Source organism: Anolis sagrei, chromosome 5 (genome assembly GCF_037176765.1).
Source record: "Anolis sagrei isolate rAnoSag1 chromosome 5, rAnoSag1.mat, whole genome shotgun sequence".
Taxonomy (NCBI): domain Eukaryota; kingdom Metazoa; phylum Chordata; class Lepidosauria; order Squamata; family Dactyloidae; genus Anolis; species Anolis sagrei.
Window position 1 is genome coordinate 53,455,545 of NC_090025.1, and position 23,777 is coordinate 53,479,321.

Below are 23,777 nucleotides of genomic sequence, written 5' to 3' on the forward strand. Positions count from 1 at the left end.
GTCCTGCATATACCATGGAAGTTTATTTGATTGTACCTCTGGGCCTACTTCTCTTAAAAGTGTAGTGTACAAATATTCCTTTGTCAAGCCTGAACTTGTGTATATAAAGGAAATAATGTAAAGTTATATTTTCATGTTTTTATACTTACCAACATGATGAGAATACATAATGTATGGGTATTTCAACGACCAATAATGTCAATTGGGTAAATACACATCTCATTTTTAAAACAAGATAATCATAATTTATTATCCATGTTACAGTACACTGGTATATTGCTATATAGAATATTCTGTGTGCATTCAAGTGGAAAAAAAATAGTGACGAAAGATGACAGCTGTCAAAGGGTTTTTAAACATCCATTTTATAAAAAACTGTTATGGAACAACCAAAATGTTTATGAACTAATTCTTGTGTAAATTTCAAAATGTTATTTACTGTACTCTTTTGTTTACTACACAGTATGGTATCTTTATTTCTGCTTTGTTAAGTGGGTATCAGTACAAAGCTGGTCATACACTTTTAAAGGCTTTTAAAGCCAGGCTCATTTTCAGATTTTCATGTGTACTTATATATATATATATATAAATGCTTCTGATTTTATTTTTGAATCTAACACATGATGGCTTTTCTGAAGTGTTGTACAAACTTCAATCATACATAAAATTTGTTCTTTTTTAAAAGAGACAAATGATTATTAAGTGGTTTGTTTACTATTATTTATATCCAGTTCTGACTCAGAGAAACATACTTTGGGAAGTTTTTTAAACCAATAAGAAGACGAGGTAGGAGTTCCCAAAGAAAGGAATTCTCTTATGAAAGTTATTCCAGAAGGAACCCCTAAGGTGGGATGTAATCTTTAATGAAAAATGATATGATTATTTATTTATCATGTCAGAAGTGAACTGAAGGTAAAGTTGTAATGTCTTTTTAAACACACAATTGAAATAAGGACCATCATATCATTAATCAAATTATATTTGATGATTGTTCATCCTTTCTAGAGTACAAGATCCCCATGTCTAAAGAATGAATCAAATCTAGAACAGTAGTTGGCCATGTTTGCTGAAGGATTCCTGGAGTTGTAATGCAAAACATGATTTTTCCAAGCATGGGAAGAGAACCATGTGGGACGATATCATTTGCTATTTGCAAAGACTCATGTGTGCTTTTCATGACCAACTCCTACTGCCATGTACTGGTTATTATTCAAGTGTTAAAAAGAATCCTGACCATCCTAATCATTTTGCCTTCATTTCATGTACCCTCACTAACTTAATCCCTGTACCAAAAATCTATGTCAACCTAGAGCACAAGTCAGGAACAGCAGTCTTTTAGAGCAATGCTTCTTAAACTGTGGGTTGGGACTCCAAATGGTGAGAGTCACAGAAGGTTTTCCCCCATGCAGGGTAGGAGAAGGTGCTTCTGCTGTTGAAGGGCTAGAAGAAGAAGTGGAGCCCAAGCTGCTGTGGGAAGGGAAAAGGCCTAGCTAAGACAAATAGCCATGTGGATGGTTGAGAGAGAAATAAACCAGCCTGACAATGGAGGAGGAGGAGGGTGATGCAGGTCAAGGAAAGGCAGGGAAGGTAAGTAAGATTAAAGAAGGAGGAGGAGAAGAAAATCCCTGCCAGTCCCTCCAGACATTCCCTGCCCTTCCTTCTCCCCAACTATTTGCTTGGAGGAAATGCACTGCTACTTCCTTCTCCCCAACTTGCATGCTTGACGAAATTCTGATTTTTTTTTATTTTAAAAATTGTACCTTAATATTCCTGCACAGCTTGGCTTGGAATATCAATGGGTCCAACCATCCACAACATGAATGAATATATATCATATATATATGATAGAGAGGGGAGGAGCTTCTCTGTGATTGCTCTCCGCCTCTGGAACTCCCTCCCTAAAGAATTAAATGTGGTCCCCTCTTTCCTCTCCTTTAAAAAGCTTTTAAAACCCCACCTTTGCACTTTAGCTTATGGAGAAGAGGAGGATAGTACATCTACATATCCTCGCCTATATATATTGGACACCTACCTCTGCTCGTTGTATGTTGGAAATCATCTTATCTTTTAATATCTTTCTGTTGAACTTTTAAGAGTTTATTATGTTGTAAATGAAGGTGATGTGTTATGTTATGTTATGTCTATTTATTTTTAATGCTTGGTTATTTTTCAGTTGTTTTATAATTTATATTAAGATAGTTTTATCCTCTGTTTTGATTTGTTATTTGTTGTTTTTGGTAGTGAATGTTTGATATTTTTTTTACCTTCGCTGGAAACCGCCCCAAGTCCCCTCGGGAAGATAGGGTGGGTTATAAATAAAGTATTGAATATCTGAAGAGAGAGGGGTTACTATTTTATATAAGGGACAGCATTTTACTACACCCTTGTATATGATGAAAATCGAGTATCCATGGAATGTCCTGGAACCAAACCCCAGCAGATAGTTAGGGACCACTGTATTTTGCTTCAGGAGTTTGGTTTTTATGTACTTGGGAGTTAGACAGGCAGTAATTTTTTATTGCTGGGATACGGTTGGCCCTCTGTATATATGCATTTAACCATCTGATTTTTTTAAAAAAAATTGTATGCCTATTTTATATGCCTGGGGTCACAGAAAAATTTCTCAGATGAAAAGTGGTTGCAAGTGGAAAAGGTTTAAGAAGCCCTAATCAAGAAGATTTGGGGACTACAAATTCCCGCAGCCATAGCCACCATAGCCCATGGTGGGAAAGTCTGGGAGAAACTGTTCAAAAACATCCAGAAGGTATAATGCCCTAGAGAAAGAACTAGCACAGTTGGTTGCCACCAGAGTACACTTTTTGGATGAGCAACAAAATACTGAACAAAGTCTAAGTGTTCTTTTCTGGGCCAGACAGTTGTGGGTGAGAGCCTATAAAATCAGCCAAGGTATAGCTATAAGCAACTGTCATTAATGCTAATAATCCTTTCCTGTAATATTTACAGTCTGTCTTTGTTATACAAGTTTAGCCTGCAGAAGAGAAGGTTGAGAGGAGACATGATAGCCATGTATAAATATGTAAAGGATGTCATGAGGGAAAAGGCTTGTTTTCTGCTGCCCTTGAAACTCGGACTAGGAGCAATGGGTTCAAATTACAGGAAAGGAGATTCCACCTGAGCATTAGGAAAAACTTCCTGACCATATGAACTGTTCAACAGTGCAACTCTTTTCCTTGGAGTGTGGTGTAAGCTCCTTTCTTGGAAACTTTTAAACAGAGGCTGGATAGCCATCTATCAAGGATACTTTGAATGTGCTTTTCCTGCATGGCAGGGGGTTTGACTAGATGGCCCATGTGGACTCTTCCAATTTTATTATTCTATGATTCTAAGTCTATTCAGATGTAAGCGCTAATGAATAAAATACGACTCATTCCCAGGTAAGTGTGTATAGAATAGCATACTGAAACATTTACTTCAGTGATCAAACTAGAATCCTGAAACAGCATGTTTTATAATGCTGCAATACTAAAAGTGCTGCTGATGCAATTCCATCCATATCTGTTATGTGCTGGTGTTGCAGATCTTTGTGCCTCATCACATGAGGATCCTCTTCCACTGAAATTGCATTGTTTTCCAAAGTGCTAGACAGTGTGGACTTCTATCTTCCCTATTACACTTCCAGAAGATTTCCAGTATTGCAGCCTTTGTTCATGCAAAAACCTTATCACACTTATTGCTAAAACTTTATTTGCCATTGTCTCCCCAGTACTACTCAGTACTGCTCCTTTTCCTTGTTGGCACACATATACACACTACAAATATACATTAAAAGCAGTAATATATGAAAAAGGCATTCTTTTCTCTGGTGTTGGTAGGATCGTTCTGATTTGAGATATACTTGAATAATCACTGACTGATGAAAAGCCAGCAGTGAAACTAGTTATTACTCTGCTAGTGATTAAAAGTCTGTTCAGTCAAGAACAGGCAGAATAATGAAATAAATGCTGTTTTAGCTATTTTAGATTCTTCTGCTTACATTTCAATATATGTGTTTGCATGTGTGTGTGTGTCTGATAGAGACTTGGTAACTGGGCTTCTCTGCTGGAAAAGGAGACAGGGTGTATTGCTTTGGAAAAGTGGTTTAGATGAGAAGCAGGATCACACACCCAATTCAACAACAACATACTACAGGACTTCAAACTGGAAAAGACTGGGATCTTTCAAACTACACTTGTTACATATAGCTTTAAGTATTTTCCATTGTTACAAGTTAAATAAAACCTTTATATCCCAAATTCAGATATACTAATGTAAACCAAGGTGGACCAGAAGTTGAAACTGAATGTTCAGTTGCTGTTCAGGGACTTCTGGTCTTTAATGTGGAGTGAACCAGGCCGAACCATTGTCGGAGAATGCTAGCGTTTCTCTAAAACTCCAGAACAACACTGCATTTTGGGATGGATGTGGAGAGCAGACTGCCACAAAAGTGAACTGGTTTACTGTTTACATAGGTCTGCACCTCCATCCCCTTTTTTCCTTTACAGGTAAAAGGAGATGGATCAGGATCATCCCCCCCCCCCCCCCCCGCAACTCCCCAATGCCACAACAGCTTGGCGGAGAGCTCCTTATTGTTCCTGGCCATCACTCGCCACTTTTGCCTACATGCTTAGGAGCTCTATGGTAGACTGCCATGGTCACAGAGGTGACAGGACAGATAAGGATAATAGTTCAATTGGATGATGGACTAGAAGGATTTTGCCCCTATTGCTGCCACAGGTGAGAGGCTGAGCTTGCAGACACATGTGCAGCCTCTAGGACAAATCTGGAGCATTTCTGCCCTGGACTCTCCTTGAATTTTTGAAATAAATGGCTCCAGCTGTGAACTAATTCTTTCTCTGTACTACTGAGATCCCTCAGACCCAAGAAAATAAGTGGTTTATTCCTGAGACTAAAGAAAAAAGGTATCTGCAGAAGATGGAAGTTTACCTTTGCTACAGTATTGTAGCTGTAAATAATTGATGACAAACTAACCTCTTGTTCATGTTCATGGCAAGAGATCAAAATAATTCCTCATTTTACTTTCACACAAAAGAACAAAAACAATCATGTTTTTCTTCCAACGAACCAAGATTATGAAAGTTTTTGCACATTTTGTTCCACAGTTTGAAATTCTTCTGTGAAAAGTTTATTTGTGCAAAAATAGTTTTTACACAAGGAATGTGGTTTCTACTTTTAAAAACTACAATCTATAATAAAACATTTTTGGTGTGTGCTTGAAGACAAACAATTTTGCATTTCAACATATTGAAGATGAAAGACAAGAAAATATTCAAGTATTCTTTTTATCCTACGTTAAGTCTCTGATTTTTGTGATATTGAAACACATGGAATTTGTATCTACAACTGTGTTTTTTGTCTGCATTGTTTCTGAATTTTGTCTCAGAATCCCCCAGGTCTACCCAATACAGGTGGAATCCTGTGTTCATAGAATCGATTGTAAAATAAAGGTAAAGGTTTCCCCTTGACATTAAGTCTACTCATGTCCAATTCTGGGTGGTGGTGCTCATCTCCATTTCTAAGCAAAAGAGCTGGTGTTGTCCGTAGATGCCTCCAAGGTCATGTGGCCAGCAGGACTGCAAGGAGCACCATTGTCTTCCCACAGAAGTGGTACCTATTGAGCTACATGTTTCTGAACCGGTAGGTTGGCAGAAGCTGGGGCTAAGAGAAGGAGCTCACATTGGTCCCCAGATTCAAACCGTCGACCTTTCAGTCAGCAAGTTCAGCAGCTCAGTGGCTTAATCTGCTGTGCCACTGGAGGTGCCTAGATGTGCCACTTTATATTTTGCAAGGGATTTCTGGTTCTTAATATAGAGTAAACCAGGATCAGATGGTTTAACCTTGAGCTAAGCAAAGTTGGGGAAGGCTCTGGTATTTCACAAAAATGAGGTACATGTGGCAACTTTATCAAATACCGATCCAGCTCTGTTGTTAGACTGAATTGGTTGTTTATTTCTGCTAGATTAGTCTGCCCTGTTCTGCCTCAATAAGTCTTTTCCTTGGCTGACATACCATCACCTGACGTACCATCACCATCCCTTACTCTAAGTTCTTTTTTTCTTTTTCTTTTCTTTTCTTTTTTGTTAAAACTGTTTATTTTGATTATGGTACATAACAGAAAAGCAAATCATGGCAGATATAATCAGGTACCAATATTTTTGACGTGTACATGCCTATCTACCTTATTCAATCAATCAGTTAATTTTGATATTAAGTACAAATTATTATCATTTACATATCTTAATACACATAGACTTGCTATTTCTGCCTGTTTTCCACTGCTTTCAGTCAAAGCTTTCTATTAACTTTTTTCCATAACATTCAGGAAATCAGCACATGGCATTTTACACACATCAGACCTTACATTCATCCCAAAACCCCTATCCTAAACAAAATAAACCCTCATTCCCACACCCGTGCACCCTTCACCATGACTTCCCACACTAAAACACTATGAAGCCTTTAAGTCTGTTCCTTATTCTATTCTTATTCATGGTAAACCTGAATTCCTAATGGAGCTCCTCTATATTACTATCTATTCAGATATGCCATGGCCAACTTCCATTTTTCTAGAAAGTCCTCATTACTCTTATTCCTCCTGTTATAAGTTAGTCTGGCCATTAGCATATATTCTTGCATTCTTTCCCTCCAATCCTTTTTGGTTAGACCTTTTCCCCCTTTCCAATCTTTGGCTATGGTCAATCTTGCCGCTGCAAAGCTATATTGATATATTTCTTGGGCCTTTTGATTATTGTTTTCTCTATGTAGATCTAGCAGACACAGTCCTGGGCTTTTTTTAATCTTGTTATGTAACATTTTATTTGTCTCTTTAATTATATTGTCCCAAAATTCCTGTATGGTCACACAGGTCCACCACATATGGAAGAATGTCCCTTTCTGTTTCCTGCACCTCCAGCAAATACCTTGTTGTGATTTGTCTATTTTAGCCAATGTTGCTGGAGTGATATAACACCTATAAAACATTTTGTATTGGTTCTCCCTGATTGCACCCGATAATGTAAATTTGAATTCTTTTGTTCCATAGGTATTCCCATTTGTCCAGTTCTATTGGTCTGCCTAGGTCCTTGGCCCAAGATATCATTACTGTCTTGACTCTGTTGTCCTCCATGTTATAGCTTAGTATGTATTTGTACATACTTTATCCCACTTTTCCCATATTCTTTCCAATTCTGATTCTTTGGTTGCAAATCCAATCCTCCAATCTTTTTTGTATCTTTCAAGCCGTTGGTGATAACGAAACCAATAATTCATCTCCAATTCTTCCCGCCCTTTTAATTTCCACTTTCCATTTTCTCTAATAAGGTATTCTTTATATGTTCTTGTTTCTACTCTTAAGGTTGGTCTTGTAACTGCTTCTAGTGGCCTTAGCCAAAGGGTTTTTTTTTTTGGTTCCATACCTTTTCTGTATTTTTTCCAAATATCCAATAGTCCCCCTCTAATTATATGTTTATTAAAATCTTTATTTAATGTATCTCCATTATACCACACGTATGCGTGCGAGCTGAATCGTAATCCAAATCCTTCCAAATCTAGTAGGGTCTTGTTTTCTAATTTTATCCATTCTTTCAGCCAGGACATTGCTGCAGCCTCATAATAGATCCTTAAATCGGGTAAGCTTAGCCCCCCTCTTCCTTTATTATCAATTAAATTTACTCTGAGTTCTTAAAGGAAACGTGGAAGTGTTTTGATCTGACCCAAACAGTTATTTTCTGAATAACTAGCATTTTTTTTGTTCTGGTAAACTCCTATTTAGAAATATAAGAGAAAATACGCAACTATATATGGTTCTCCCTGCTTACCTTGATAAATATTAATTCTTGCCATTTAACAATATTTCTTATAAGCAAAACAGAATTTAGAAACTAATTTGTTAAACCATGTATTCATTATCAACTTCCCTCTTATTTCTGCAATTGAATGAAGTAAGTATTTGAAGTTGTGATATATAAGGCACAACAAGACCTCAAGAGAATATAGACTAAAGAAAATGCAGCACATGGCTTTGTAATGTTGGGCTCATTGTTCTGCTTACAGATTTCTGGGAGAGAGGTAGATAAATAAATAATGGAATCTCTTATGGAATAAAAAATGGAATGGGGCAGTCTATTGTTTGCTCAGAACATCTCAAGCAGTCAAGAAATATATAGATGGTCAGATGATTTAGGGTCGAAAGCTGTTTTCTATTTTTTTTGTCTTGTCTTATTGGCCTTCACTGAAATTATTGTAAACATATCTTCATGTCTCCTCCTCTATTTTTATTTATTTTATTTTCAAATTTATATTGTATAATTATTCATTAAACTTACAATTTTCCTGAATAATTCCCTCTAATTTTTCCTCTCATTGCTTCTCCTTTACCTTTCCAATTTCATGCCTGCATTTCCTCCCTCCCCCCCCCCTCCCCCATATCCCATTTCACTGGCCATACACTTTTAGGAGCCTGACTGGAACTATTAATGAGTGGTTATGAAACACTAGAATACAGCCTGCTGGACCCATGTCCTACCCTTGTCTTTCTTTTTCTGGTCAAAAGCGAACCCCATTAAGTTCTCTGAGGATTTACGCAGTTAACTGAATATAGGATCACTGCATCCATTTTTAATAACCCTAATTTCCTAGATGCCATAGATCAATGGTTCTCAACCTGTGGGCCTCCAGATGTTTTGCCCTTAAAACTAGCTGGGATTTCTGGGAGTTGTAGGCCAAAACACCTGGGGACCCACAGGCTGAGAACCACTGCCATACATAAAGGCGGAGTTTGAGATCTTCACTATGAAAAGGCAAGAAACAAAAGGCATGCTTTTGTCAAGGGACATTTTTGGCTCAGCTAGATCTGGCATATACTACACTGCAAGATTTTCCAAAATCAGAAACCATGTTCTAATCACCTCCATTCAGATTGGGAATTTTTCGATAGTTACAGGTTAGAAGAAGTAATATCTTCAAAAGCAAAGCTATATTCCCTAAAGGACCTCATCAGACAGAGCTTGGGAAGTCCCCTAGGATGCTTCCCTGTCAGCCCATTGAGAGATGGGCATGCTGTCCAACCCACGATGTCATTGAACTTCCAGTGGAGGCCCCTCCCACAGCTGCAGTGGAAGTGTCATATGACACTTCCCTCCCAACATGGGAGCCTATCCATGTTGTGCTAGTTTCAATGGAGCCAGTATGGAACCTCGCTGCTTGGGTGACACTTCCCACATGTGATAGAGGAAGTGTTGCCACAAGGGAGCAGTATGCAGGGTGACAGGTTCAGTCCACTGCCCCTCTGTTTGGTGGTGAAGCCAGGCAAAGCAGGACGCTTTACCTAGCTCATGTGAGAAGGTCAGCAGAGTGAGTTTGGGTTGTTTTCTTTTTCACTGAAATTTAAAATTATTGGTGGAGGTCCAGAGTGATCTGGAGGCTGCACAGGATCCCCATAAGGATTGTACATGCCCTGTAATTCTCACCCCTATTTCACATTTTGGTTGCAGGTGAACAGCAATCCCAGAACAAAAGTTTGTGCTGTTAAACCATCATATAATAATGAATCTCTGGGTTACTTACATTTCTTCTTCACCTTTGCTGCAGCCCCTTTACATGTATCATGTGAAATAAATGAGTGTAAGCATCACTGCAGTCTTAACGGGCAAGATGAAAATATGTAGATAGGTAAGCATTAAGGACAGATTGGTGCAGTGTAGAAAGCTTGACACATCATGCTTTAAAGTGGAGATGTTGTGGACTGAATATGGGATTTCTGATTCCTAAGTAAAAACAATGTAGTCTACCATATTCATTGATTGTGAGGAGATAAAGATCATGCAAGGCAAAAAAGTTTTGTGGTTGCTCGTATGTACTCAGAACATTTCTGACTGACAATTCTCTACCCTTGATAAACTGACTAAATTCGGAGTTGACCAATGTCCTCTTGCTGAAATAAACACAATTCTTTAATGAATGTAGTAGTATGAGATTTGTAGTATGAGAAAGGTGCCAGATTGGGCAGGGCAACTTTAAACGAACAAAAAGAGCACTTGATTCCCACTAAGAGACAATGATAATATTCCATGTAATGCCCATGATTTTTTTCAAAAACAAACAATCTAAGCATCATGCTTTGCAATGTAAGTATTTTAAATAACACAATCCAGTGAAGTCAGTTATTTCATACAGTAATGTTCATAGAAACTTACTAATTTGTAAGTTTGTAATGATTAATATTAAGAAATTTATTTTCAAACTTGGTTTTCAAATTTCTGTGAAATGTAGTGATCACGAAGAGTTGTTAACATGTGAAATGTCAAAAGAGCAAATAACCATGAAGTATTACATTTTTGTCTCATTTGGAGTAATGCTACATCCTCTATTGAGGTGGTTCTCAACCTGTGGGTCCCCAGGTGTTTTGATTTCTGAGGGTTGAAGGCCAAAACATCTGGGAATTCACAGGTTGAGAACCACTGCTCTATTGTCATGCCCTCTTGTGGAAGTCCTTTGTGGCTGAGAAAAAAAGCCAAGAGAAAATAACAAGAATGTGATCCAAAGCTAAACTAGTCTTCTATCAAGCCTCAAATACTGTATCAGAAGTATGAGTGTTAGAATAATAGTTGTATGAACAATATGCTATTAGACAATTATATAAAACATGGTTTGACTATTGGCTAGTATTTGATTACTAATGGTGTAGGTTTCACATTAGTGGCAGAGGACACCCAGGGAAGATATGCTAGCATACCTAACTCCACTAGCATGAAACAAAGTCTTACCCATAGCACCCAAAGTCAGGCATCTCACGTTGTCACATATGGCAGAAAATCTCACAAATGCCAGTACATCTCCCCATGATTGGCACTCAAAATGTAATAATAAAAACCAGTAACTAATAATTACTGACCTCTTCAGGTCACCCAAAATCTGTTGCCAGCTGGTTCATTCATTTATGATAGAGCTGGCGATGCGTTAAAATACAGCCTCTGCTATTTTATCAACTGGAACTATAATTCCATTACTCCAAAAGTTTGCACCCTCGTGGAGAACACTACACTGATATGGAGAATGTGCATTCATATTTGCCATCCCTTTCCATGACAAACCAATCTGGCATTTACTATAAATAGAGTTGCTTGCTGACCTACATTTTAAAACACTTTATTCACTCTGCAGCTCAGCACCCTGAACAACAATGCTTAGAAGGACCAGTCAGGTCAGGAGTTCCAATTTGTGTTAACTGTTAGAGGAGAATCTTCTTGGGAAGCAAAGGATATTGTCATGAATTATTCTGAGAAGAATGAAGCTAGGAAAGGAAAAGCATGATACTTCAAGAGATCTATAACTGAGTGATAGAGTGTGTACCTGGCACACAGAAAGTTGCACATTCAGTTCTTAGCATCTATCTCTAGCTAAAAACATCTCAGATGGCATAGACAAAATGCTCCCTAGCAAAACCTTAAAGGGTCACCATAAGTCAGAATAGCTTCTCATAAAGTTATCATTTAGAAAAGTGTTGGAGGTTAAAATTAGACAGTCTGGTGTCCTCTAGATCAATTCTACTTAAAATGGTGCCCTATGGAATAGTGCCACCATCAGCTGCCCATCCTTGAAAAGGTTCCAGGGCAGAAAGAAATAATTATAGCTAGTGGGCACAAATATGGCACTGGTCTTTGGCAAACAAGTAGGGAAATGTCAGTGTTCATCAAATAGCCTGAGAAACACTTCTGAAGAGACAAAGATCCACCCAGAGGAAAAGTGTTCTTTCCATACATCAAGGGAACCACTGACCGCATAGGGAAGCTGATGAAGAACACAACCTACAAACTAACTACAGATCTACTAAGAAAATCCAACAAATGCTACATTCAGCAAAGGACAAGAAGGATCCTCTCACCTCTGCAGGAGTCTACCGTATATCATGCAGCTGTAGACAAGTCTACATAGGGACCACCAAACGCAGCATTGCGCAAACACGAATCAAGGAACGTGAAAGGCACTGCAGACTAATTCAGCCTGAGAAGTCAGCCATAACAGAGCACCTGATGAACCAACCTGGACACAGCATATTATTTGAGAACACAGAAATGCTGGACCACTCTAACAACTACCATGTCAGACTATACAGAGAAGCCATTGAAATCCACAAGCATGTGGAAAATTTCAACAAAAAGGAGGAAACCATGAAAATGAACAAAATCTGGCTAGCAGTATTAAAAAACTATAAAATCAGGAAAGTAAATAAAGAGCAACACTCAAAAAACAGGGGAATTATAGATAAGAATCCATCAGGGCCGGCTAACATCTCCCAACAAAGGATTCCCCAGGCAGCAATCAGCCAGGCTTCGAAACTACAAGGCCATTAAATGTTAATCAAGGTGGCTAATTGCAACATTCACACTTGCCTCAAACAGACAAGAGTTCTTTCTTCCACTTTGGACATTCCACAGATATATAAACCTCGCAAATTTCATTCCACAGATATATAAACCTCACTAATTGCCTAATTTCCAACAAATCTCACAACCTCTGAGGATGCCTGCCATAGATGTGGGTGACATGTCAGGAGAGAATGCTTCTGGGACATGGCCATAGAGGCCAGAAAACTCAGAACAACCCACTCCTGTAGAGTTTTTGGTTTACAAATTCCATAAACTTCAGTTAAAGGTCTCATTTCTTATTGTTGTTGTGTGTCCAAGTTGATTCCAACCTATGACTACCCTAAAGTGACCGTACCACAGGGTTTTCTTGGCAAAATTTGTTCAGAAGAGGTTTGCTATTACCTTCCTATGAGGCTGGGAGTGTGACTACACCATGATGGCTCTTATATATTAAAGCACTATAAACGAATGTGAACTCTCATCACACATGAGTGATTCAGAAGTATCGGTGCATTAGCAGACACTTAAAATGCAGAATCTTTTTAAACTGCAAGGTGCTTGGCACAGAGAGTCTTTGCTATTGCATGCAGAAAAACCCATATTTGTTATTCTCTATTAATAATGTATCCTATTTCACTATATTGGCAGTATTGCATTTCCCTGATTGTGTGGATTTAAGGAATAATTCTTTATTAGAATTTGGTTACTCATCTTAAGTTGCTTAGTATTGCATATTAATGACAACTTAAACTGTCTGCTTAAAATTATGTGGCTCCCTCTTTCTGACTTGCAAAAAACATTAATTTAATCCACCTTGTAAAATTGCTTATGAATGAAGCAGGCTATTACTTTCTTACCTTACCTCCCAGCCCACATCCCAAGTTGAAGTGCTCGGGAAACGCTGTTTGACAAATAGAGATGTGCAGAATTCTGTTTGGCAATTCAGCATTTGGAAAAATTTGTTGGGGGGAATGAAATCTAAAATGGTACGGGTTTTTTGACATTGTTCACACCCCTGTTGGCAAGTGGTGAGGTATTTAAGCAGAAGGAATATGACTCCTTTGTTTTCCTTGGGGAGAGTGAATAGACAGCAACAATGCAACAGTTGAGAATAGCCTTCCTGGGGATAGTCTGGTAATTCAACTGCATCCCAAGAAAGAAAAGTAAGGGAGAAAAGAAAGAAAGACTTACAAATCAGTAGCCAGCAAAGAAAGAAATATATCAAATATATCTTGCATGTTTGTTCTTGTTTGATTAATGCATATTTTTGGGCAGCTAATTTAATCTTGTGAATGTTGGACTAACTAGTATTTTACTTTATATTTTCTTGTTTCACATATTATAAAATATGCATCCAAATATGTATGTAACAATATATTTGGAGGAAGATGTATGAGAATATGTATGATTCTTAAAGTGGACTTGAAACAAATCTGCAGGCTAGAATGAACTTAATGTCATAGAGCCATCCATTTCTACACTTCTAGAAAACAGTTACTTTTGTGCACATCTGCAAGTCTGTCAATAGGAGTCAAGTGAGATATAGCTAGGAGGGGGATGAATCCCATGTTATCAACTACAGCAACAAAATCATGCCAATTTTCTATTTTTCTGTTTTTCTGATATAAAAGCTGAAGACCTTCTGGCATGACTTGCTTTGATTTACTGCACTGCACTTCATCTTTTTGAGCTTTACAGACAATGTCCATTCATTCCAATAAATGGCAGGGTCAGAAATGGCAACAGAAATGTAGTTGTTGTTCTACCAGTTGTAAGACAATCATAATCTTGAGTTCTTTATAGCTCTGAGGTACTTTAGAAACAATGACAAGAGAGTGTATTTTGTCTGAAGACAGCACAGGGAATTGTGGTTTCTTTGCGTATCATAAAACATACACATTTTGGTGTGCTACTCTTCTAATCCTACTAATGTCTATGGAAACTCATGGCATGGAGAATTTTGATTCATGGTTTTATGAGGCTGAAATACATTATGCTCCCTTTTTAGAAGAACTTCTTACCACCCTCCCATGTACTCAAAATAAATTAACTACCATGAAAAGAACCTTTAAATACTGACAAAAAAGGAAACACACTCCCTGCCACACTGAGCTGAGAATCACCATCCTCTACCCCTTTCTAGACATACCTAAAAAGGAAAGATTACAGGGATTAGAATTATAGAATCACAGAATTGGAAGAGACCGCATAGTCCATCTAGTTCAACCTCCTGCCATGCAAGAAAAGCACAATCAAAGTACCTCTGACAGATGGCCACCCAGCCTCTGTTTAAAAGCCTCCAAAAAGGAGCTTCCCCTGCTTGCATACATTTTAGCTGCCCAAAGAAAACCTCACTTACGCACTCAGGGATTTCTCATTAACTTTGATTTAGGATGGGTAGGAATTTGGGTTAATGTTGATATGAAGTTTAAAAAAATGCACAAAATTGAGATTTAAGAAGTTCAAATGTAGAAGGGAGTGGAACTAGCACATTCACCCACAAAGGATGGTTCCACACAGCACTTTAATGTGAGTGCAATTGAGTTTTAAAAGTCCACATATGCCCCAGTGTGTTTTCTGGGGTGGGTGTCCACATGCCCTGTCATGCTTTCCAGCTGGGCAAGCAAACATCAAGAACCCCCCTCCTCCTAAAAAGCCCTAAAAACTGTGAGAAGTTTTCAGGTCACCATTAGGCCTTGGAGCACACTTTGGAATGTACCAAGTATGTGTGAGGAGGCCAGGAAGGGGGGGAGCAATTTGGGCCCCCTCTTTTCCTTGCATGTAATTAAAAATTTCAGGAAGTGTGGTCCGTGACCTAATGCAGGCCCGGTAAATTATTTCATTTTTAAATGGTTTTTGGGGGGTGGGATGGGATGGGGAGGAGGGTGAGCCCTCTCAGTTTTCCAGGCTGATTCAGCCCCAAAGAAATGTGAAAGGGTTGTTGTCTCCACGCCTCAGAAGTCCAGGGATGGATATAGGCAGCCCCTTTATTTTGGAAACTTTTGCAATAAAAAGGGGACTGTCCAGACAATGTTCTGGGCAACCTGAAATTAATTCATCACAAACCAGGAAACTCCTTGGAAGGCACAGGATAAACCCACTACTTCCAGTGTCTGGACTGCAGAATCACTCCTGCCCACCCCCCACCCCCTTTCTCCTGGCATGCCATTTTTATGCATTAGGAGAGCTGCGGCAGCTCTGCAATGGAGACCTGGTAAACACTTTTATTTTTTAAATGGGGTTTTAGGGCTTTTGGGGAAGGGGGTTGAGTGTCCAGGTGTCCTCCCAGGCCAGTCCTCGAAGGACACCTCAGAAAGCATGCATTTTCTGGGGTGAGTGTGGACAGGGCCCCAGGAACATCCGCGTTTCTTAAACATGGTTGCTCCTGGGATAAAGCCCTGTCTGGAAAGGTCCCAAGACTTCTGAGGGGGCAGTCCAGACAGCAGCTATAGTTATTTCGACCCAAGCCTTTCAAGAATGCGTGGCTCTAACCCACTATCAAATTACCTTGGCACAAACCAGGGTTTTCCTGGTTTGTGCTGAATGCAGTCTTGTTTCCAGGCTGATTCAGCTCCAGAGAAATGTGAAAGGGTTGTTGTATCCACCCTCAGAAGTCCAAGGGTGGATATAGGCAGCCCCTATAAATTACCTATAAACCCAGGTAAATATGCAGGAGGGTGCACATTTTAGGGCCTGTTTGGATGGCCCCTGAGTGCATTTGGATTACTTACTGCTGAAATCAGGCTTTGAATCCCTATGCACTCAACCATTTTTGTGTTAATTACCATTTTGTTCCATTAGGTTTCACATTTCTAATAGCTCCATGGCAGGCTAGCAAGCATAATAATATGATCATTTGGGAAGAGCTCTGCCTATTGAATTTGTCTTGTGTGGGTTGAGAAATCCATTCAGTCTGCTTAAAATAAAGAGCTATCAAAACTGAAATTTTCTTCATTAAAAATAATAATTCAGGATTGGAAAGGGTTGAATGTGGGAGAGACATCCACATTCATGCTTCCCTACTCTGATCTTTTCTGGATTGGAATTTCAACAGTAATTAGAGCTTTAGCTGCGGGTCCAGTGCTCTCTGGAAAAGAAACAATATGCAGACTGAATGAAGCAGATGCAAAGAGTAATTTATAAACATAGCATGGTTTATATGTTACCAGGAGAGATTTTCTGTCGACACTGAGGCATCAATTTCCATACCTTCTGCATAGGCAGCTTGACACTCCAGATGGTTCTGAGTCTCATCAACTTGTTCAATTATTACATCAGCCAGGGATGGTTTATTCTAAAGCATCTGGGTGGTATTGTTTTAGGCCCTTCAAGGTTATTGCAATTAGGATCTCTTATTTAGGATTTGTATTGGTAAATACTCCTTCATTAAACATGACTCTATGCATGTGGAAAAAACCCAGAATGTTTCCATGGGGTATTATTTACTTATTTATTTACAGCATTTGTAGCCTGCCTTTCTCAGTCTTGCGGCAACTCAAGGCGGCTTGCAGAAATTGGCAGAATTTGATGCCATACATTCAAAGTACAATTAAAACATTTAACCTAATATTATAAAAACCATATAAACTATTAAAACCATTTTAAAAACATAGCATCACCACTGTTGTCCTGTTAAAATCAATATCCAGCATCATTGTCTAGTCATTCGTGTTCATTCTTCCTATTTCATAATTATTCATTCCACTGCATTTCCAAATGCTTGTTCAAAAAGCCAAGTTTTTACTCTTTTTGTAAAGGTCAGGAGGGAGGGGCCTGATCTAATATCCCTAGGGAGGGAGTTCCATAACTGAGGGGCCACCAATGAGAAGGCTCTGTCTCTTGTCCCCACCAGATGCGCTTGCGATGAAGGCAGGAGTGAGAGCAGAGCCTCCCCAGATAATCTTAAATTCCTAGATGGTTCATAAGGAGAGATATGTTCAGACAGGTAAGCTGGGTTGGAACCCTTTAGGGCTTTATAGGCTAAAGCCAGCAGTTGGAATTGTGCCCGGTAGCAAACCAGCAGGAAGTGAAGATGGCGCAACAGAGTAGTTGTATGCTCCCTGAGCATGGCTCCTGTTCCATCTTGCTGCTGCCTGCTGGACCATTTGAAGCTTCTGAACAGTCTTCAAAGACAACTCCATATAGAGTGTGTTACAGTAGTCTATATGGGATGTAACCAGATTGTGGACTACCATAGCCAAGTCAGACTTTACAAGTTATGGGCGTAGCTAGCGCACAAGCTTTAACTGTGCAAATGCTCCCCTAATCGCAGTCAAAACCTGGGGCTCCAGGCTCAGCAATGAATCCAGGATCACACCAAGCTGCTAACCTGCATCTGTAGGTGTGTATCATCTCAAGCATAGAGCTGAATTGCCAGAGATTTGTAGCTAAAAGCAAGCACCCAGAGTCATTCTAATGCAGTCCTAGTATATGAACATTGCATATAAAGCAGGCATGGGCAACTTCAGCCCTTCAGGTAATTTGGTCTTCAACTCAGACAATTACTAACAGCCAGTAAGTTCACTGGGATTTCTGGGAGTTGAAGTCCAAAAGACCCAGAGGACCAAACCTTGATATAGAGAAAACTAGAGCTGATTTTACATATCCAACAGATCACATGAAATGCCAAATGAATCAGTCTTCTTATTCAACTGGCGTCCTGTTTGAATTAGGCCTTGGGTGCTCCAGTCAGAATATGTAAAATTACAAAGCTAAAGGGATAATAAAATCTCTCAGAAGGAAGGAAGGAAGGGAGGAAGGAAGGAAGGAAGGAAGGAAGGAAGGAAGGGTTTCAGAGACATAGAGACTGTTTAATATAAATATATTTCCAGTTGCAGAGATCTCCTGTTTGCTCTAAGATGTTTAAATGCTTTATAGAAACAAGTGATGGTAGTTTTCCTCATATGGTATTTATTATTGGAATTTCCACTAATAATGTCAGCAGCTTAATATTGTGGTTTCCCTTCTTTTATTTTTTATTCAGCCTTCTACTAAAGTATGCATATACTACCAGTGGTGATGCGATTCAGCATTCATATCACTAGATGCCGCATTGCAGGGAATGTTTCTCTGTTATTATTCATTAGGCACAATCTGTTATACATTGTAATGTATATTAGGGAATGTGCTTATAAATATCAAATTGACTTAATTATATTGAATACTCCAAATGAAATAATAATGATAGTAATGGAACTGGTTCCAGTTTTCCTACATTTGTCTACTTGAAATGGATTTGGGGGGCAGATGAGGAGATAACCTCCAGCCTATCTGCCATAATACTGTGGAAAGGTCCTACATATCCAGTTATTAAGTTGACATTTGGGGGACTTCTGATGCTACAAGGTGTAAACTGTCAAAATGAAATCATCAGCTTCCTCATAGAAGATGTTTTAGGCATTATTTCCATTTGGGAAAATATACCTCTTGCCCTTTGCAATGTATTTCTAATTCCCCTGGAAAAGGAGAATGCATGCTACATGTTACGTAAGATGAATAAATATGTAACACTGAGGTTCTAAACAAGTTGTTTTGGATGTTACATTCCAAAAATGAAGATGCATTAATGAAGCTTTTAGGGACCACTATGTGAAGCTTCCCTCATTTCTTTTATTTCTCCACATGCTTCTTCACAACCTTGCTTCTTTCTTGTTCAAAAGGTGGTGGATGAAGGAAGTATTTGGAAACCACTGCCATATTTTATCAGAAGAGACTATGAAACGCCCCCTTTCATTACCCTGAGAAGGCTCTTTGGGGTCTCTTCTTGCTCAGTTCCAGCAAGGCTAACTTTCTCCCATGATTGCTGTTTCCATCATTTGAGAGCGAGTATCTGAGGAAGGATAGACTGTGCTGGTCCCAACAAGGGATGCCTTTCAGGATAGTGCACATAAATAGGTGTGTCCTGGTAGTTTCACTTTATCCCAAGCCAATCAGTACAAAACAACGAGAACTGAGAAGATCTCCCTTTGGATGTTAAGTCAATAAATATATAAATAATAAATATAATTGATTTAATGGGTTTATTCTTTTGGGATTAATAACTGAATTTAGAATGCTTTATTAAATATCTGTAAGAAACGGCTACATTTTATGTGTAAAATTTAATAAACAACATTAAATTAATTCAAAGACATAGCCATGTTACTTGGAAAAATCAGTATGCAAAGGTATCTTGTAGCATCTTATAGACTGAGAGTATGAAGTTAATAGCATAAGCTTTCATACTCTAAGTCTGTTTCGTCCATGTCTACACTGGCCAATAAGCCTGTGTCTACACTGCCGGTAAATCCAGGGCCAATCTGGAACATATCTGCTCCAGACTGGGCCTGAAGGGGGCCACACACATCTTCCTGCACCTGCTGTGTTGTAGAACTGGAGTTATCACAGTCCAACTGGACCAAGACCACATCAGCCCCACTGGATCAGTACATCAGCTTCCATTTTACTGTTACTGCTCCCAGCACGTTATGCAAACTCTTGGCTGTTACTAGTGTCCTGTGGTATCCAGAGATGCCCATGCAACCAAGAAGAAGGCATGGGCCAATCCCCTTCTCCTTTTTCCTTGTTGTGTATACATCTCTGTTGATGTCAACCTGGACACCTGTGATGGCCTGGAGCCCAATTGACTGCTGGGAATGGCTACCCCGCCCCCAATTATTCCTATGATACTCCCTAGAAGTGGAGGAACATTGTGAAGACAGCTAGGAGACAACTCAAGGTAAGTCTGGATTGTAATGCTCATGTAGATGCACCCTTAATCTATGAAAGCATATGCTACCAACTTCATTCTGTCTATTAGTATCTAAGATGAAACATGGTTCATTTGCATAATGAAGTACATTAGTATTTTTAGTAAAATTTCCAAGTTCTGCACCTCATTCTCCTCTTTGCTTTCTTCTTGCTAGAGTAGATCTAAGCTTGACTGAAACCCCTCTCAGCCATGGACCAGTATGAACTCCCAATGGCAATTGGTTATCTCAGTGTATGTGGCTTCTAACACTAAACTCAGTTTTGCTCAGATTAAAAGACAAAATCTTAAATTAAAATCTTTTCTTGGTAAAATTTGATACTTTCGCTCTGACATGATGAACATAATTTGACATGCCTTGTTCTCTGCCAATCGTGTTGCTGTCAATACTAGAATTCTATAGGGTTTTCTTTCAACTTGAGTCTCCTGGGAGTATTTCACTGCCTCTTTGTTATACCTTCTTCAAAGGTTAGTTTATATTTTATGGATGATGGATGAACTAGAGATCAAAAAGCCTTGGATATATTAAAAAAGAAAATATGCACAAAAATTCAAACATCTGAATTTTTGTGCAGATGAGAGATTTTAATTTCTTCCTGAATGCCAGGAGGGATGGGGTCAATCGTATTTCATTTGGAAGCGCGTTCCACAGGATCTTGTCCAGGTTCTCGAACTGAACCAATTGAAATGAATCCATTAAAACTGGACAAGCAGATGCTTGTGTCAGAAGACATCCCCAGAGACTGCCGTTAAAGTGGAATCAAAATCGGAACAGATCAGAGCAACTTTGTCTGCAAAGAACCAAGCAAATTCTTCACAGCAATCTGCCGAGCTGTGGGATCTCACTTTGCAGTGGATTTAATAGTCCTCTGACAACTCAGAACAGTTCCGCTGTTGCAGTAGAGCCTGCAAGTAATGTTGCAAGTGATAGTATGGGTGTCAGAAGGGGAAAAAGGAGTGCTTGTGAGCAGATGAGGCACAACAAAGGAAAAGGATCCGGGATATATTTATGGCACCTACCGATAAAGACGCATTCGAAAGGTTTTCTGATAACGAAGGGTCAATGAGTGAGGGAGAGGAAGGAGATACAGTGGATGTGAATAGGGGAACTAAAAGGGTTACTCGAGAGCAAGAATCAGATGAGGAGCGACAAAGGAAGAAGATCCAGGATATACTTACTGCTCCCACAGATGAAGAGTCATTCATGGGTTTCCCTGGGAGTGATGGATCTGGGAGTGATGAAAGTGAGGATGACACATTGGACTGGACTAAGGTACAAGAGGTACAAGATGTATGTGCAGAGCCAACGTCTAGTGACACTGTGGGGTTTGCTGGTGGTGGGGATTGGCAGTCAGGAAATACTTCTGAGTCTTGGGGGATCTAAGTCTTGACAGAAGATGGAGGAGTTGGAGGGATGGGAGTCAGAGTTCACGTGCGGAGTCAAGGACAGCTGTAAGTGATGATGATGGGGCGGAGGTCAGCTCATCTTCGGATGATGAGGTGTAAGATAAAAGTAGACTCTGAAATGGAGAATCTTTGCAGAAGGCAAAGTGTTGGTTTCGTGCATTGGGTTTTGTCACTTCCTATTTCATGTTGGTATTGGGTCCTGGATCTACAGTTGCTGCTTCTGTCCGTGTGTGCTTTGACTCGGCTTGGATTCTTGTGAGTGCGGATTTCCCCTTCTTTGACGTCGGACCGGTTTTCACTACGACGCTGCCTACGTTGATTTTGGAACCTCGCAACTTTGGACCTGGATTATTATGACCTCGGACTTCATTTGACTACGTCTTCTTCCTTGCGGCTCTTTGTCTGTGAACCCTTTACTTGCTGTGTTATTTTGTGTGATTTTTGGAGCGCTTTGTTTTAATCTGGATCTTTTCTCCGGATAATCTGGATTATTGCTTCAGTTTACCTTTTAGAACTAGAACTAGTTGCTACTTTTGGGTTTTGACCAGAGACACTGAGTTAAGTGTCTCTGAGTCCCTTTTGCTTTGTTTAAATAAACTCTACTTTTGGAACCATTCTTGAGTCTGGCTCTTTAAGGCGCCTGGGTTCCGACATCCGCTGGACGGTTCTTAGCTGATGCAATATTCACCGTGATTGATGTTTTCTGTGCAGCCTTTATTGCTGCGTCATAGGTTCTTAGATAAGAACCCAGACGTGCTTGGGCTAATCTGCTCCACTTCCAGAGCCATACGCATTCTACCCTCCTCTTATTTCACTTCATCACTGCCAGCTCCTCAGTAAACCAAGGAGCTGGTTTAGCTCGTTTACTCAAGAGGGGACGTTCTGGAGCGATCGTGTCAATAGCCCTGGTCATCTCCCTGTCCCAGAGAAAGACCAGAGCCTCGACAGGGTCACTTACAGATCTGCCCCATTGCCCCTCTCATTTCTCCCCAAAGCTAGGCGAAGCAGAACCCTTTGCCTGACCTTTGTGATGAGGCCCTTACCCAGCACAAGAAATGCAAGCACAACACAGAGTTCTAAGTATAAACAATTTTTGGGACTGATGGAAAACTTTCATGCGGCGGGGGGGGGGGGGGAACCAGAATACTTATTGAGAGTGGCAGTGGCCTCATTTGCCCTCTTCGCATTTCCTGCACTACTGGTTTGCACTTAGCAAACCAAAGCCTGGACTGTAAGTAGGCAGGCATTTTTGAAATATATACTTGCTTTTATGTGCAAGGTAAAACTGGTACAAATGAAATTGGGTATCATGAAGAGGTTACTGGAGTTCCTATTTATATCTCACAAAGGATAAGAAAGAAAGGAGAGTCAGAAGAAGAGTCAAGCAAAGTACTCTTCTGCTCAGAGTTCTGAAGAATGGGATAGATTCTACTTTTTCATCCTGGCTGAGCTACGAAATCATTGGGACTAACATAGTAATTCTGATGTCATGTGACTAAAATTAAATTAGGGCCCCACACATACTGGTACTTTGAAATCAAGCAAAATATTCATTGCTTTTAGGAATTAAACATCCCTAAAACACATTTGGTTGTAAGTTAGACCTTAACTCATATGCTGAATTATTTAGTAATAAGACAATTTCAGCATAGTGCACTTTAGCTCATTTAAGAGAGCTATCGTGCATTGAGTCTGAGCAGATTAACACCCCATTCATTCATGCAAGCAATTTAGCTTATTATCTGCTAATTACCCCCTTTACTTTTGGCTTCAGCAAAACTGATCTACACATGCTTTGGCACCCGTTGAAAACACACTGCTTGATGACTCTAACTTACTACGTCAAATGTGTTTGCAGTTCTGTGTAATACACACAGGCAAATTATCATTGTAAGAACAATGGTGCAGTGGGTTAAACTCTGAGCTGCTGAACTTGTTGACTGAAAGGTTGCAGGTTCAAATCCAGGGAGCGACGTGAGCTCCCACTGTTAGTCCAGCTTCTGTCAACCTAGCAATTCAAAAAAATGCAAATGTGAGTAGATCAATAGGTACTGCTCCAGCATAAAGGTAACGGCTCTCCATGCAGTCATGCTGGCCACATGACCTTGGAGGCATCTACAGACAATGCTGACTCTTCATCTTAGAAATGGAGATGAGTACCAACCCCCAGAATTAGACACAACTGAACTGGACTTAATGAAAGAGGAAAACCTTTACATTTATCTAAGAACATCAGATTC

General features: G+C 39.5%; 1 protein-coding gene across 3 annotated transcripts in view; it reads left to right on the forward strand.

The window, feature by feature from the left end:
• GRIA2 (glutamate ionotropic receptor AMPA type subunit 2) overlaps window positions 1–395 on the forward strand; it is a 101,461-nt gene extending 101,066 nt beyond the window's left edge. For all 3 annotated transcript variants that reach the window (XM_060778788.2, XM_060778783.2, XM_060778784.2), the window contains one exon: window positions 1–395. This exon is cut by the window's left edge and continues 2,537 nt beyond it. The gene's annotated coding sequence lies outside the window, so the exon portion shown is untranslated.
• Window positions 396–23,777: the final 23,382 nt, after the last annotated feature.